The sequence below is a fragment of the Malaclemys terrapin genome, chromosome 19, assembly GCF_027887155.1.
Source record: "Malaclemys terrapin pileata isolate rMalTer1 chromosome 19, rMalTer1.hap1, whole genome shotgun sequence".
NCBI classification, from domain to species: Eukaryota; Metazoa; Chordata; order Testudines; family Emydidae; genus Malaclemys; species Malaclemys terrapin.
The window spans coordinates 21,730,193-21,745,461 of record NC_071523.1 but is presented as its reverse complement, the minus strand read 5'-3'; the positions used below and the strand labels follow the sequence as shown (position 1 = coordinate 21,745,461).

The window sequence follows — 15,269 nt, the reverse complement described above, 5'->3', positions numbered from 1 at the left end:
TGCAAAACTCTTTCTGAATGTGCCAGTGATGTTTCCCAGACAGTGGGGAGAAGTGAAGATGGCGTTATTAGGTATTCACCAGCAAGACGTGTCCTCAGGAACAGAGGGGGAACTGGGAGTGAAAAGCTCCATTACCAACCTCCCAGCCATCCCCATTCGCCATGGCGACCATCCCCCAGGGGCCTGTTGCACTTCCCTAAGGCACCCCAGAAAGTCTCAAGGAATTCTCAGTCCAAACCTGAGACGCGCACAGCCACACTGAGCGGCTAGGGCTTTAACCTCTCTACATCTCATGATTCCTCAGAGCCACCTCTCACAGAGGCAAGGCCTGGATAGGCTGTTGGCCAGGGGAATTGTATAGCTCAGGGGTAGGCAACCTATGGCACGCGTGCTGAAGGTGGCACGTGAGGTGATTTTCAGTGGTACTCACACTGCCCGGGTCCTGGCCACCGGTCCGGGGGGGCTCTGCATTTTAATTTAACTTTAAATGAAGCTTCTTAAACATTTTAAAACCTTATTTACTTTACATACAACAATAGTTTAGTTATATATTATAGACTTATAGAAAGAGACCTTCTAAAAACATTAAAATGTATCACTGGCACGGGGAACCTTAAATCGGAGTGAATAAATGAGGACTTGGCACACCACGTCTGAAAGGTTGCCGACCTCTGGTATAGCTGCACGTCTAGGAATAGCTTCCTGGAAGTTTACAGGCAAACTGCTCTTGCCTGTGTGCAGTGCAGAGCTGAGGCTGAGCGTAACCGCTGGTGCTACCTGTGGAAGTGTTTTCACCATTAAACTTATCCCAGTGTGTCTTATACGCGTAATCATCATCACTCCATGAGCGTTTCCCAACTGCGTGAATGGGGCTGGTGCATGCTGGGACCTACAGTCACCGCTAACTGGGTGTGTTTGATACAGCGCATGCAGCACAAGAGGGTTTATGACTTTGCAGCTCTGCATTCTTCTTTCAGCTTATGGTAAAAATTCTCAGCCTTGGACAGCACAGCCGTGTCTCCTTGACCGTGTGTCGCTGTGCTGCAGAGGGGAAGAGTCTCTCTCTCTCCAGTGGGAGTTTGTGCTACACATTTAAATGTTTAACTTGCTCTCATCAGCTTTTGGAACACGTGAGTTGCTGATCCTGCATCCAAGTGGGTCTGGGACGGTGACTGGCCCAGTCAATGCGTCTCTCCACATGCCCATGCACAGAAATAGTTCTATTGAGCATCTCTCCTCCTAATCTAATTGATCATTAATGTAAAGCTTGAGTGGATTTAGGGCATCTTATCTCTTGCTGATCAACCAGCTCCGTTGGTTCAGGAGCTTGCTCTGGGAATGTTCTGCTCCCCCTCTGCACTGAATCTACAGGCAGCTACATTTCTGCCGGCTTTTCAGACATTGGCTATTTCCTGGTGACTTTTTTATTCCAGGTAAGTGTGGCAGGTTTTTATAAATGCATTCTAGGAAGCGGTAGCAGTTTGCTACTGATGTGCTGTTGGGCAGGAGCACTGGAGCCAAGGGCTCCACTTCCCGCCCCCTACATCCTAAATTGCCTGGATTCTCGGATGATTTATGGGATGACGTCCCCCTGAGGGTGACAGGACAGTTCACCGCTCAGAACATTCCCCGGCAATTAGCACCCAGATTTTCCGAGGGGCCTAGAATCTGTTGTCACTCTGGCTTGCGATTCATTGCAATGGCTCCTGCCCTTCGCTGGAAGGGCGCGATGTGGAAATTCTTAAAGCCACAAGAGAGATTGTTGTTTAGTCTTAAAACCTTGGCAACACCACTAGGAACTTTTGTTCTAAGCAGACGTGTGGGGCTGCTCTGTTTGTTGGAATTAGGTGCTGGATTTTGAGAGGAGCAAGACGAATAGACCCTAAAAGGGAGCTGCTCTTGGCACAGATTTCTGAGGATTTTCACTCCCCAGCTATTTTTAAGGATGAATTTAAAGGGGGAAGTTAGTTATGTTAGTAAAGCAGCATTTGGGCAAGGGCTCAGAGGGGGTCCTGGCCTTTCACCCTGGCAGCATTCACTTCAGAGCCAGCTTTGAGGAGTGGAACGAGCATGAAGATCACAACTTCCCCATGTTGATCCTCTTTCCTCATCACAGCCTGGCAGGACTGGCTGTTTCTACTCACGAGAGACTGGATGGCCCAATGGTTACGGGATGAATCTAGGACTTGGAGACCCGTGTTTAATTCTCTGCTCCGCCACAGACTTCATGCAGATCAGTTTGTCTGTGCCTCAGTTTTCCATCTGCATAATGGGGATATCGGTACGTCCTTCCATAGCTCTACAGTGGGATTGTGAGGTGCTCAGGCACTCTGTAATGAGGGCCGTGGGAGTACCTAAGCTAGGCTAACAGAGCCAGATGGGTGCTATATTGGCAGAGCTCAGAGAGGGGATGTAGGGATGACCAGACCACTAGGGGATGCTTGGACTTCTCTGCTAGGAAACAAACTGCCCTCCGCAATTGTGTCTGGTGGTCAGGGAGCAATGCAGGACGCGCCCCTTTGCACGGGCCTTGCTCTGCCGCACAATTCGCAGCATTGTCCTTTGCCAGAAAGGTGGGTTCCAAAACACCCCCCCAAAAGCAGGACCATACTGAGGCCCTCTACAAGTGGATCTTCTTCTGTATGCGGCACCTGGACGCGATGGCGATGGGAGCATTAGACGTATCGGGATAGACAGACAGGCAAGATGCTGCCGGGCTGGGCTATGTCAGCAAAGCAGCATCAAGACCCCTGCACAGCTCCTGTTGGATTTGCAGCTTTTCAGTGTCTCTTTTGTCGTGTCTCCTTAAGATTCAGACGTGAGAGCTGGAGAGTGAATTGACCAGGTGTTGGCCTGAGCGACAGGTGGCCAGGGCGCTGGAAGGGCGTTCGGCTGAGGATGAGGGCAGGGTGTGCTATGTGAGATGGGCGGGTGAGATGCTGGCAGCCCCGGAGCAGTCAGAGTGCTGTCACTGGGGGAAATGAAAGGTCTGGTTGGGCTGCCCTGTGGTTTCGCACGACTGCCAGCTGCAGCTCCCTCTGCTCTGTGCCTCGCCCCCGTGAGTGCCCTAGGCTTCCTGGGCATGCCATGACCCCAGAGAAAGTGCCAGGAGGGGAATGATGGGCAAGGGGAGGGGAGCAGAGTGTGTTTCCAGGCCCTGGGGATTCCACGGTATGTGAGTCGTACTTCCCGGCTCGTCAGTCCATGCATAACTCGACTGTGTCAGTCTGGCAGGAGTAGCATGGAAGGGCTGGCCCGGCACTGTGCTGTCACCGTCACAGAGCGAGTTCTGCACCTTTAGGCTAGGAGGCCAGGCTTCAGAATAGACAAAGACCCACCAAATCCTGCTGCAGTTCACTGGAGGCACTGGTTGACCTGCACCTGCCTGGGTCCATGGCGACCCTGGGCTGGGAGTGTGCAGCGAACATACGGTTCGGATGGGATTTGAGGTCTGGGCTGATGCACTCTGTCCCCAGCAGGCAGCGCTCAAAGGATAATGCAGGAGGTGTGGGCCGCTGGCACAGCAGTCAGCTGAGTTAGGCTGTTGCACTCGGCAATTGAGACTCAGCGAGCGGCCGGCGTTCACGCCTGCCCTAGCCTGGGAGGAGGCTGCTCCTGGCTGTTGGATTTACAGCTGACTAGGTGCCACAGACATGTAAAAGGCTCCCCCGAATGACTCTGTATCTGCCCCTTTCCAGACTCTCTGTGCATCTCCAGCCGGGCGCAGTGTGAGGCAGTGTGCAGGGGCCGAGCGAGCAGCCCGCCTGAAGGTTGCGACAGGGCTCTGTTTATACCCGCACGGAAGTGCTGGCCGTTTCTGGAGACGGGACGTATGGGGAGCAACACTGCAAGCTGCTCTGTGTGAAGTGCTGCCCTTCCGTGCAGAGCAGACGGCAGCAGGGCTCCTTGCCAGCCTGTGCCAGGGAACTCGGCTACAGAAGCACCGTTCGTTACTAACCTGGCAGGGCTCTGCTCCCGTCTCCCTGGGCCAGCTCTGCCGCGAGGCTAGAGCCTGTGCCAGCCCAGGCTGAGGTTCTTTGGTTTGGAGAACAGGTGCTGGTGCCAGAAACCTGATGAGACCAGCCTCTGGTGCCACCTCAGGCCTCTGGGCATGCTCCTTTCTCAGGAGAGGGTACTCCACTAGCCTCCTGCTATTCTCCGGGAGCTAACACCAGGATAAGTGAAATAACCCCACCCCTTTATTACTAATCCCACAGTTACTTGATCAAGTAGCACTAGTAGAACATGATTTGTAGCCCCAAATCTCTGGCTAAGAATTAATCTGCCCGAAGAATGCTGACCCAAGTCATTGTTTATTTAACACTAGAATTTGCTTGCAGACCTGTCATCGTTTTTCACCCGCTGTGCTGAACAAGGTTGTTATGAGAGTTGGTAATTAAGGGTTTGCAGGAGTATCCACTGTTTAATTTGGGCACCCAGATAACATATATCGCTTGTGTTTGTGGAGTGTGAAGGGCGAGTTTCCAGAATGCTCTCGCTCCAGAGGGGCATGTGATGGCCATTATTTATATTGCTGGTGTGGAGATGTAAATAAGTCGGGGAGGATCACACTGGGGGGCTTTTCCAGATGGTGCTGGGCATAGGCTGCAGAGTGTGCAGGGAAATTCTCTGTGTCACTTGTCAGGGATAAGGAGCAGAGAGCTGTAGTGAGGTGGGACCCGAAGGAATTATCTGTGATGTGAACTTGGCAGCCCTGGAGAGCCTAGGGGTGGGAAGGATGGTCCAAGGTCCCCATCTGATGTACAGAATTTGCACTGAGAACCTCCTGAGAGTCCTGTCCTCTTTGCTAGGAGCGAGGGAACGTGTGTTCTGCACAGGTGGCATGCGCCTGTGAACTCCACAGACAGGTTAGAGCTCAGGGGTCACAGTGCAACCTGGACATTTCTCCTAATGGGAGGCTGGGTGTCTCATGGTTAAGGCTAAGATTTTGTCATGGTTGTTTTTAATAAAAGTCACGGACAGGTCACAGGCAATAAACAAAAATTCATGGACACTGTGACCTCTCTGTGACTTGCTGCTGCTGCAGCTCCATGGTTTCCCCTGCCACCATGGTGGCTGGGAGCTGTGGGGTTCCCCCTCCGCCCACGGCAGCTGGAAGCTTGGGGGTGGGGAGCCCTCGGCCCACAGCAGCTGGGAGCTGCAGGGTAACTATATTTCCCAAAGAGAAAACGGGACACCCCCCAGCCACTCACCCAAGGCGTCCCCCCATCTCTGGGACCCTGAGGAGGGCCCCCTCAGGAGTCTGTCACCTGTCACTGGAACCTTGCAGGGGGCCCCTTGTTGCCTGTTGCTGGAATCCTGCCAGGGCCCCACTGACTGCAAGCTGGCGTCCCGCAGCCCCTGGGGCTGAAGGATTCTGTGACTTCCATGACCTCTGTGACCTAACCAGCCTTTCTTATGGTTAGAACAGGGCCTGGGAGCCCTGACTCCAGACCAGACTCACTGGGTGACCGGGGCACGTTCAGTTAACCAGGATGGGGTGTGGAGCCACAGGTGACATGCTCTAGGAAGGGGCCATTCCAGGGCTGACAGGACTGTCCCATGCTCTTGTAACTGCCACGGTGTGAGCTAAGCCTGGTGACCATGCTGGAGCTGAGCTCCTCTCCTGCGGAGGGCAGTAAAGAAGATGGGGGGTGGAGGGCAGGGTTTCATTGCTGGAGGCCATAGTGGACACAGGGTGGGAGCCCTGTGCTGCTCTGGGTACCCTGGGGTGGAGGCAGGAGACGTGGCACCAGACGAGAACAGAGACAGAACTCAGACTACACTGGCTGCTGTGTGCACTGCATCACCTGCCTGGACTCCTTAGGACAGCAGCACCTGGAGCAAGCCTGGCCTGGTGGCTGTGCAGTGGGGCACTGTACCCAGGGTGAGCCAGCAACAGGGACGGTGAACTGGTTCTCAGAGTGGTTACGCAAGGAGCTGACCGCCAGCCTCTCTCTTCCAGGGTGGTTGTATGCTGGGGGCCGAGAGAGGCAGAAAGGGCTCAGTGGAGGTTACAGAACTCGGCTTGACATGTCCTGGGCTCCAGCTCAAATTGGAGTGATGGAGATTAAAGGCTCCCTAATTCCCTGCATTGTCGCTGTGCACTTGGCTTGAGTGGCCTTGGGGAGGGTTACATGGAAAGTTTCCCATCTGCCCTAGCTAAGCAGTTAGAAACTAGAACCCCTGCCTGGGCTGGCAGCCCCTCCCCGGGGAGGTATCCTTGCTGCAGCCTGGAAGGGCCGTGTTGTGCATGATGCACAGAGCTGGTGTGCCATGGTGGGAGCAGCACCCATCAGTCCATCGCATTTTTCCGAGCACAGCCTGCTCATTCTGCGGGGAGGGAATGGTTTCTGTCCGTGCAGCTGGTGCCAGATGCACGCTGCTCCTGGCACGTATCTCCCTGCTAGCTGCTGAAATGGAGAGCCAATCAATGTAAAACTGATCAATGAACAGACTTTTCTGGCAGGACCTAACTGCCCAGCGGAACTTATTGCAAGATTCGAGAAAGGGCTAGCCGTGAATGTGGTCCGCAAGAACTGCCGTGGTTACCTTTGGGAGGAGAGAATAGAAGGGCTGTAAACCTTCCTGAGGTTGGGTATCTGGGGGGATGGGACACATTGGTATATGGACCGGCAGAGCCAGACTCGTCCTAGTAGGGTCAGTGCGTTACTTATGTTAATATAGAAAGGTTGCCACTTCCTGCCCAGGGCTGCTGTGAAGTGGAGCTGCTGTGCGGATAATCACAGACGTCAGGATTGGTGCACAGAGATACGCAGAGAGAGGGGAGCACACGTGAGAGACAAGGAACAAGAGAAAAGGCAGATTAGCCAAGCTCCCAGAACTGAGGCAAAGGGCCAGGTGTCACCCCAACACCAGATGAGCACCAAGAGGATGTAGCAGAAAAACCCTCCCCCTCCTACCATCAGGGTCTGTCTGTCGGGCTGGAAATAACAGAGCAGTGACCTGAAACACGGGGCAGGGCTGCTTCCCCTCTGCAGCGTGGCTTGCAAACCCTGTGCAGCAGAGGGATGGTTCTGTGCTGGTTGGCAGGACTTTCCGGCACGATTTGGAGTCCTCTCCTGCTCCTACATGAGTCCTTGCAGTTCCGTGAATGAATTTCCAGCAGCATCCCAGCAGGTGGCAGCGCTCGCTAGCAGCTGGCCTGCAGGGCATTGACTTGTGCTGTCCCGTCTGGAGCCCCGGTGCCATGGCCTCCCTCGTTTTCTTGTCCCGGACTGGGCTGGTTGCAGGGAGGCGCAGGGAGCTCAGGGAAGGGTTTTGCTGGCACTGGAGTTTCTGTGTTAGTCTGAAACGCCATGGCTCTCACGCTCTCATTTGTGCTTCTGGCGGGTGGAGGTTGGGCTTGTCTCACTCTGACCCCATCTCGGTGCTGCCAGTGCTGAGTTCCCGCCTCTCCCGTGACAGAAACCCCATTGTGCTGGTACCCAAGGTGGTTTGATTTCCCTACTGCCTGGGGCCACTTCCTGGCTGCTGGTGGGCAGGCTGCAATGGGGCATTCTCACGCTGCAGCCCAGCCAGTTGTAGGGATCGATCCTGCATTGCTCCGGGGACATGACTAGAATCCTTCTCTCTTTCACTTCCATGTTTCTCCCGTAGCTTGGACAGCACCAGAAACTCCTGCAGGGGTTAGGCAGGGCTTGGCCTACGTGTCCAGGAGCCTGGAGCTTGTTCCCCATTGCTTGTGTTGCATTAGTGCCCCAAGCCCCTAGTCAGCGTCCACACCCCGTTGTGCGAGGCACTGACAACCCTCGGGAAATGCACTTCCTGCTGCAGACCGCTTCCTGTCGAGGGAGAAACTGGGGCAGGAGTTCGTTTGCTATGTACGTAACTAGACGTGACTTCCGTTAGTCTGCAAACCAAAACGTCCTCAGGGACACGCTGCAGCCCCTTCTGCCAGCAGTGGCCTGGGGAAAGGGGCCGACGGAACTGGCAGAGGGGAGTGGGTTAGTTCCACGAGCGGGAGTAACATGGAAGAAGTTGCATTGGCGTCCCTGGCATGGAGGGGAAGCGACATGGTCGAGAAGGGGGGGGCGGAGCTGGGAAGGGCATGCTGGTGAGGGGGAGAAACTGGGGTGACGGTGGGGTCACTTCTTCCCACTCACCAGCAGGTTCTTTGCCTGCTAGTCCCAGTCAGCCAGTGCAGTAGCAGCAGGGCCCCTGGCTGCTGTAAAATCTCTGTGGCAGCGGTGGGGAGCTGAGCGAGGCAGCGGTACGGGATGGCCGAACCTCTCTTGCTTTGAGACTCTCCCCCGGGAAGCACCACTGGCTGGAGGAGCCTGGAATGAGCGCAGCGTCTAATGGGGAATGCTGTACTTTGGGCACCGGGGAAGCTGTTTTCTCTGCAGTCGGATCCCAAAGCGGCCATGGACCCAGAGTGCTTGCCCCCCAGTGATAGGTTAGCTACTGGGCCAGTGGGGCCCATGAAAAATGGGCGCTCCTGCACCTCCACCTGCTCCCCGGCAGGAGCACGGGGGAGCAGGGGAGACTGCAGGCGGAAGGGGTGGGGAGGGGCCCCCATTTATTCCTGCCCAGGGCCCCACAAAACCATAACCCACCTCTGCTGCCCCCACACTGCAGGGGAAGCTCAGCAGATCCTCTCTGTTTATTCCTCTCGGTGCAGGGGGCAGATACAACGGGCCTCGGGGACAAGGAGCTGCCCGTCCTGCTGGGAGAAGGGCCGTTCCAGGAGCAGGCACCTCGTGAATTCCCACGGGAACGGCTTCTGGTGGATTTTCAGCTCAGAAGCTCTGACAGGCATCCTGACTTCAGGCTGTTTATCCTCCCGGAGCACGGGGTGCTTGGGGTGAACCCTGTGGGCTGCCTGCCCACAGCACGAGGCTGACTCCTGCACCCCAGGGAGTGGGCTGCTTGGCCAGGTAGTTAGCACGGGCTGGTGTCTCTCCTCTGTGTGCCTGGTTTTTCACAGCCTTCCAGTGAGCCGTGAGGGCGGGGATCTCCCAGCCCAGCTGCGGGGAGCCCCCTGCTGACAGGTTGCTTCCCCCCAGATGGCGCCTGCAGTGTGATGGGGCGTGAGCCTGGATGCTGCTTCTGGTGCCCTTGTAAAATCCCGGGGTCTCCCAGGACTCACTGTAGCACGGCCTGCACCAGGCCAGGCCCTCTGACCACACCAGCCCCAACCGCTTCCTACTCCTTGTAGTGATGGGCACGGCAGCATCTCCAGGGAGCAGCTACACTCCGAGGAAGGTGCAGTGCAGGGGCTTTCTGCCCTGGGGGTGCAGCTCTCCTGCCCCTCCCAGACTGCTAAGTGGGGCGGGGGTCCTGTCTGGATGGCAGGGGACCTGGGAGGCCCATGTGGGACAGGGGCCGTGGTATGGAGAGGGGAGAGCCCCAGCCTCGTGGCTGAGCACAGGGCTGGGAGCAGGGGGCTTTGGCTGCCTCCTCGTGACAAGGCCGCTGTGCCGCAGGGGCAGGGAGCATGAGGTGGCAGGTACCTGGGAAGGGCTCAGGCAGTGAGAAGTGCAGCAGATGGGCTGCGTCCCCGTCGGGCTGCTCGGGGCCACCGTTCTGGCTGGGGGATGGGGGCTCTCGCAAACATGGGCTCAGCCGCTCACGGCTGGCCTGGGAACGTGAAGCCAGGTAATCAGTGTGTCATAACGTCAGGCAGCGTGCAAGGTTGGGGGGGGGGGACAGGTCTCGATTGCAGCACGAGTTGCTCGATAGTCGGTGGCGGTTTCCTTAAAGTTCCAGCTCCTGGAGTCATGTGATTAACCCCAGCATCAATTTTTAAAGATAATCTCCTGAGTTCCAAGCCAACCTTGGGTGGGTTTGCGACAACAGGTGACTTTTGACCCCGGGGGTGGCTGGAAGCTCTGCGGTTGGCTATGAGCCCGAGGCAAAGCTTTGGGGCTGGATTTGAGATTGGGCTCGTCCCCAGTGACCGATGGAAGCTGTAGGCGTTCAGCACTGTGCACCGTGCCCAGCGTGCTGTGGCCTTTGGGTGCTGCTGCCACACAAACAGCAACAGGCTGGGGGAAGCCTGGGTGTCCCATCCTGCTGCCCCCTGCCCCGACTCCAGCCAAGGCGCTCGCTCTGCTGGGCGGATCCTGCCAGAGGGCTGTGGCTCTCTTCCCTGGCCCAGGGACTTCGGTTCTGAATCCAGCCCTCCCCAGCCCCCTGCCTTCAGCCGGAGGTGTGTGTGTGTGGGGGGGTTCTGGGCAATGCACACTGGGCTTTGTGCATTTCTGTGTCTCCCGGGCCCAGGGCTGCTCCCGGCTGCTCCGCTGGGTGGACTTGACTTCACTGTGTGACTCGGGCCTGTGTCTCTTTCCTGCCCTGTCATTGTACCGCAGGCAGATGCCGGTGGACAAATGGTACATTCCAGCTGTCTGCCTCTTCCTGGGAGGGGGTGGTAGATTCCGACCGCCCTAATTATCCGGCTGCCAGCTTTAGCATGGCTTTGTGTCCGCTGATTTCCCCTGCACACCCACCCGGGTGCGAATGAGGGAGGGGATGCAGGGACGCCAGGCGCTCCGGACTCAGCCCCGCTCCTGCCCGCACTGTCCCCTGTGCTGAGAGCCGGGATCAGCTGCACTGGGACGGCGCAGGCGGCAGCGAGCGGAGTGCTGCCTGCCAGACGCTGCAAAGCAGAGCTGTGATGAGGCAGCGAGCGAGTGATGCAAGGGCCTGCGCGGAGGGCAGAAGTGAGGGGCTCCCCCTGAGGGATCCCAGTGGACTGGTGAGTCTCTGAATGGCCAGTGTTAGTCAGTCATCTCGGGGCTGGAGCATGGGGTTTTCCGGGGGGTTCCCAAGCGGCTGGCATGTGGGAAGGGCAGAGAGCGGGTCCTTGGAGCTGCGGGCGTTCCTAACACAGCCGATCCCTGGGGCAGCACACAGTATGGGTCAGCTCCAGCGTCAAGGTGCATCATGCAGGAGAGAGCTCTCCGGCTTCTCTGACACATGCAGCAGACGTGGCTTAGGCACTGGGTCCTTGTCCTCCCCGGCAGGTGGGTACGCTGGGGCTTGGCTAACGCCACAAAGCTGGGGCTGAGGAAATGTTACCAACTAGATTCAATGCCTGGGGAGCCCAAGAGCCATGGGGCTGAATGCCTCCACCGCTGGGCACGGAGCCCTGGCTCAGGGAACGTTAACACTGGAAGCTGGGGCTGGGAGGGACTTTAAAGGTGGGTGAAACATGCGTTCAGTCCAGTGGATTCAGGGCAACCGCCAGATGAGCTGCCATCACGGCTGAGCTGTGGATTCTCCTGCCTTAGCCCAGTGACTGGAAATCCAGCCTCTGCAGAGAATGAAAACAATGTGCTGCTTCCTGCCAGCAGCCGGTGACGGCAAACTCCGAGCAAGTGGGAAAGCAGGATGGCTTTAAAATGCTGCATTTCCGTAGGGTTCTCCCTGGTCCCCAGACTGCCCCTTCCCTTCTCTACCTTCCTGTCAGCAAATCCTCCCGCCTAATTAGCAACAACGGGGTCTGGTTCCAAGTGCACAATTGATTTACATGACAAGCTGCAGCTAGCTCCAGCTGGACTCAGAACCTTTGGCAACAGCTGACTCCTTATTTTTCTAGCCTGTTGTGGACAAAGCTTCCCTGGGCCGTGCTTGGGTTTATCAGGCAGGTCATCTCCAGCACTCTTGGCATGTTGTGGCACAAGGCACCTTGGGCAGGTCGGCTGGATGTTCAGGGGAATTTTCCAGACTGTTCTTAGAGATGAGATGTGACTTTTGGGCTGGTGAGTGTCACAGCTGGGCTGGCTGTAGTATAGACTGCCACCCCCAGTGGATATCTGCATCTGGTATACAGGCCTGGGTTGGATCCCCCTCTACTGGGTCCACTACCTTAGCACCAGGGATGTTTTTATAAATCTCATTATCACTGGAAGAATCTGATGCAGAGACTGGTTAAGTGTGAACGAACCAGTCTTTGCAAGGCACTCCTGCTCTTCAGAGCAGACCCTGGCTCCCAAGGCCAGCGCCAATGGTTTTCCCTTGCAGGTTTTGTTGCAAGGTGCGAACACAAGGACTGGCTCTTGCCACGCAGCGGTGGCCTTTTCAGTGGTTCTCGGGAAGCTCTGGAATTAGCAAGGTGTGTTTTGGGCTGGCCTCAGGAGGGAAGTGCCTTGACGCAGAGCTGGGCTGCATGAGTGAGCCTAGAGAGTGGGCGTGCAGGAGAGGGCAGGGGGTGTCTGGATCAGTTCGGATGACCAGCTGCGTTTGGTTTCTTCGGGATCATTTCTGACCGGATTGTTGGGATCTTCCGGAGGTGGGTGGAATTTGGGGCTGGAGCTGTTGGTTTCTAAGTTGCTGTGACCCACTGGCGCCAGTTGCGTGTGGGTAGCAGACACAGCAGCACTAGGGTAAAGCAAGGCAATGGTTATGGAGCTACAGGGAGCGCGCTTCCCACAAGCAGGGCACTGAGCCCGCAGCCTCGGCTGGAGCCCAGCCGGCCTCTGCTGCAAAGCTGCCAGGACTGTTTTTCCCCCAGGTTCAGGCAAGATTTCAGGCTTCACAGCTGCCTCAGGGGAGTTCGCACAGTACAGCTCCCGATGCACACTGAAGCATTACTGGAGGCTGAGGGGTCACCCTTGCCAACAGCCCCTCCTATGGTAACGGCTGGGGGAGGGGAGGGGAGGGATGGGGGTTGCTGCATGCTGCTGCCAGAGGCTTCAGGTACCCATACTGTGCCCACACTGGCCTCTGAAGGCCTCGCCATTCTGCTGCTCACGCAGCGCCGAGCTGCCTGCTGCTCTCTGCATGGGTGCGTGGTGTGCTGAGCCCCACCACGCAGACCTTGCCGGTGCAGATTTTCCAGGCCGTGCAGCTCCGCAGCAAAGCATCAGGCCGGGATCCAGGGGGGAGTGTGCTCTCCAGCCCACTGCCTCCCTGGGCATGCCCAGAATGCAGGCTACTGGTAAACAGCCGGAGGTGGGCCCCCTCCCCACAGGCGCCTGGCCCGTGCACTGCACCCCTCCGAAGGGATTCATGCTGAATGCCCAATGTCAGTCCCTGGGGTTACATCACTGTCCATGCAGCCCACCCACGGCGTGTTTAATCCCTGGGAGAACGGCAGAAGTCACGACAGATTATTGCTGCTGGGACATTCCTAACCCAGCGTTTGTGTCGTCACTGGGACGAGCCCTGCGCTGGGACTGGATGGGGGGACCCTCCCCTGCACTTCCTGCACACAGACAGAGCTCCAGAGCAGCTTCCTCCCAGGGTGACCGGCGGTGTGGGGAGGGAGCCGGTCCCGGCTGGAGGGACTGCGCCCAGAGGAGCCGCGTCTCTCCTTCACTGGCGCAGAAGCTGAAGATGGTGTCTTGTCCGCATGTCAGAGGGGAGGGATTGAGGGGACCCACGGCCAGAGCAAAGCAGTGCTGAGGGACACCGCGGGACATGCATGTCTCTGTCTCCGTGTAGCACGGATCTGCACTTGCCTTTCCATCACCGGCTATGGTATGAGCCGCCTACCCCCAGTGGGATTATTTCCCATCCCTGGCCCGTTGGTTTGGCCTTGGCATGTATGTGCCCCTCTGCCAGTTTACCCCTGGGGCCATCACTTAGGCCCCTTAGCTCCTCCTGCGTGCTGGGTCATGTGTGCACAAAGTGTGCCAGCTGCTGACGTGGGCACTCGGAGGGCAGGCTGGCGCTGCGATCTCGAATTCCCAGCTGCCCCGAGTGAATAAGGCTAGGCGTCCAGCTCCCTGCACCCCCCCGGCAGGGCCCGATTGGCACAGTGGCTAGCTGCCACCCGCACAGCAGAGCACCCTGCTGGGGGGCTCGAGAGCCTGACCCGTTTTGCAGCTATCCTCCGGGCTGGAAATTCCCAGCCTGGGCTGGAGCAGCGGTTACTTGTCCAGCTGGATCCCATGCCCTTGAGGCCACAGTGGCTGGTGTCTCTCTGTACACTCCCTGTGTGTTCTCATTGCCCCGGGGGCTGCCTGCTGCACCCACCTCTGGCTTCTCGCTTTGCCGGGCTCCTGAGAGCTGCAGGAGCGGAGCTGGTGCCTTGCTGGGAGCTCCCCTGGCACTGGGGCTTGCTGGCCGCCTAGCCGGCCCAAGCTGCAGGGGGCTGGCAGGAGCAGGAGTGGTGCTCCCGACGCCCAGGCGCCTGGCTGAGCAGGCAGGAGCTCTGTTTGGGGCCTAGGCGGTGCTGCATACAGAGCGCTGGGTAGCGGTGCCCCCGGCCCTGGCTGGCTGGGGCGCTCTGCGTAACTCGTGAACTTGGCGCTGGGATGAAAGTGTCCATGTGCTTGGGTGCGGCAGGCCAGGGACTGCTGGGGCAGAGCGACGGGGAGGGAGTGGCCATGCAGGGGATCCCTACCGATCACCCTGGGCAGTGGCCACTTCCCTGGAGTGTGGCAAAGGGGCGCTGGCGGAGGGACACAGGGCTGCCTTCAGCCAGCCAGGCCAAGTGCATCCAGCCCTCAGGGACGGGAGCCCCGCGGGAGCACATGCTGGTTCGAGGCTGGGGAGCGTGGGCTCTGCAAGGCCCAGCCTGGGCTTCCCCGTCAGGCCTGTACATCCCTCCCCAGGCACCCCAGGGACGGGAGGGCGAACGCCCCAGCAGCTGGGAGCTCAGAGCGCAGCCAATGAATGGAGGCACCAGCAGAGCTCAGCTTGGCTCCATCAGTGAGTCCAGACGGAGTGGGAGGGGAGAGAAGTTGGAGGATTTGCATCCTCCTTGCCCGTGCAAAGCCCAGTTGGCCCATAGAGGAGGGGGCTGCCCTGGGGGCAGGCGTGCCACAGTGGGGTGCTGTAGCTGCCTTGCCAGCCATCCTCAGGCTGTGTCTGGCCTCTCCTTGGGGCGGGGAGGAGGGGGGCTGAGTCTCTCCTGAGCAGGGGCCTGGCTGAGCCCTGGGATCAGTTATAACCTATCTGGGGCTCGTTCTTTCTGCCTCAGAGGCTGCTCTGGCAGAGAGCCAGACAAGTGCCCACCTGCCCAGCTGCTGCACCGCCGGGAGGCTGAGCCCTTCGGCAGGGCAGGACGGGGGGAAGTGCTAGCGGAGGTGGGGCCAGCAGCCCTTCCCCAGCAGCTCAGCAGCCTGGCGCCTGGCCTGGCCTGGCCAGCTGCCCCATGCCAGCAGAGAGTGGCGCTCCTCCCCAGAGCAGCTCGGGCCACACGGAGCAGAGGGGGAGTCTCCTGAGGCTGGAGCTGAGCACCTCTTGGGATGGTGCTTCCCAGCCTCAGCCTTCCTGCTGGGGGTTTATAATTCGGCTCGAGCCGGCTGGTCTGCAGTGTTGGTTCCAACACGCCAGTGGTGACTCAGAGAGCAGGG

The 15,269-nt window shown here is 58.2% G+C and overlaps 1 protein-coding gene across 4 annotated transcripts in view; it reads left to right on the top strand.

Moving 5' to 3' along the window:
- PLEKHG5 (pleckstrin homology and RhoGEF domain containing G5) overlaps positions 1–15,269 on the top strand; it is a 113,732-nt gene that overhangs the window by 56,843 nt on the left and 41,620 nt on the right. Inside the window, exon 1 of one of the 4 annotated variants that reach the window (XM_054009495.1) lies at positions 10,656–10,720. The exons of the other annotated variants lie outside the window; for them this stretch is intronic. The gene's annotated coding sequence lies outside the window, so the exon portion shown is untranslated. Of the gene's footprint in view, positions 1–10,655; positions 10,721–15,269 lie in introns of those variants that run through there. 4 annotated transcript variants of the gene reach the window in all.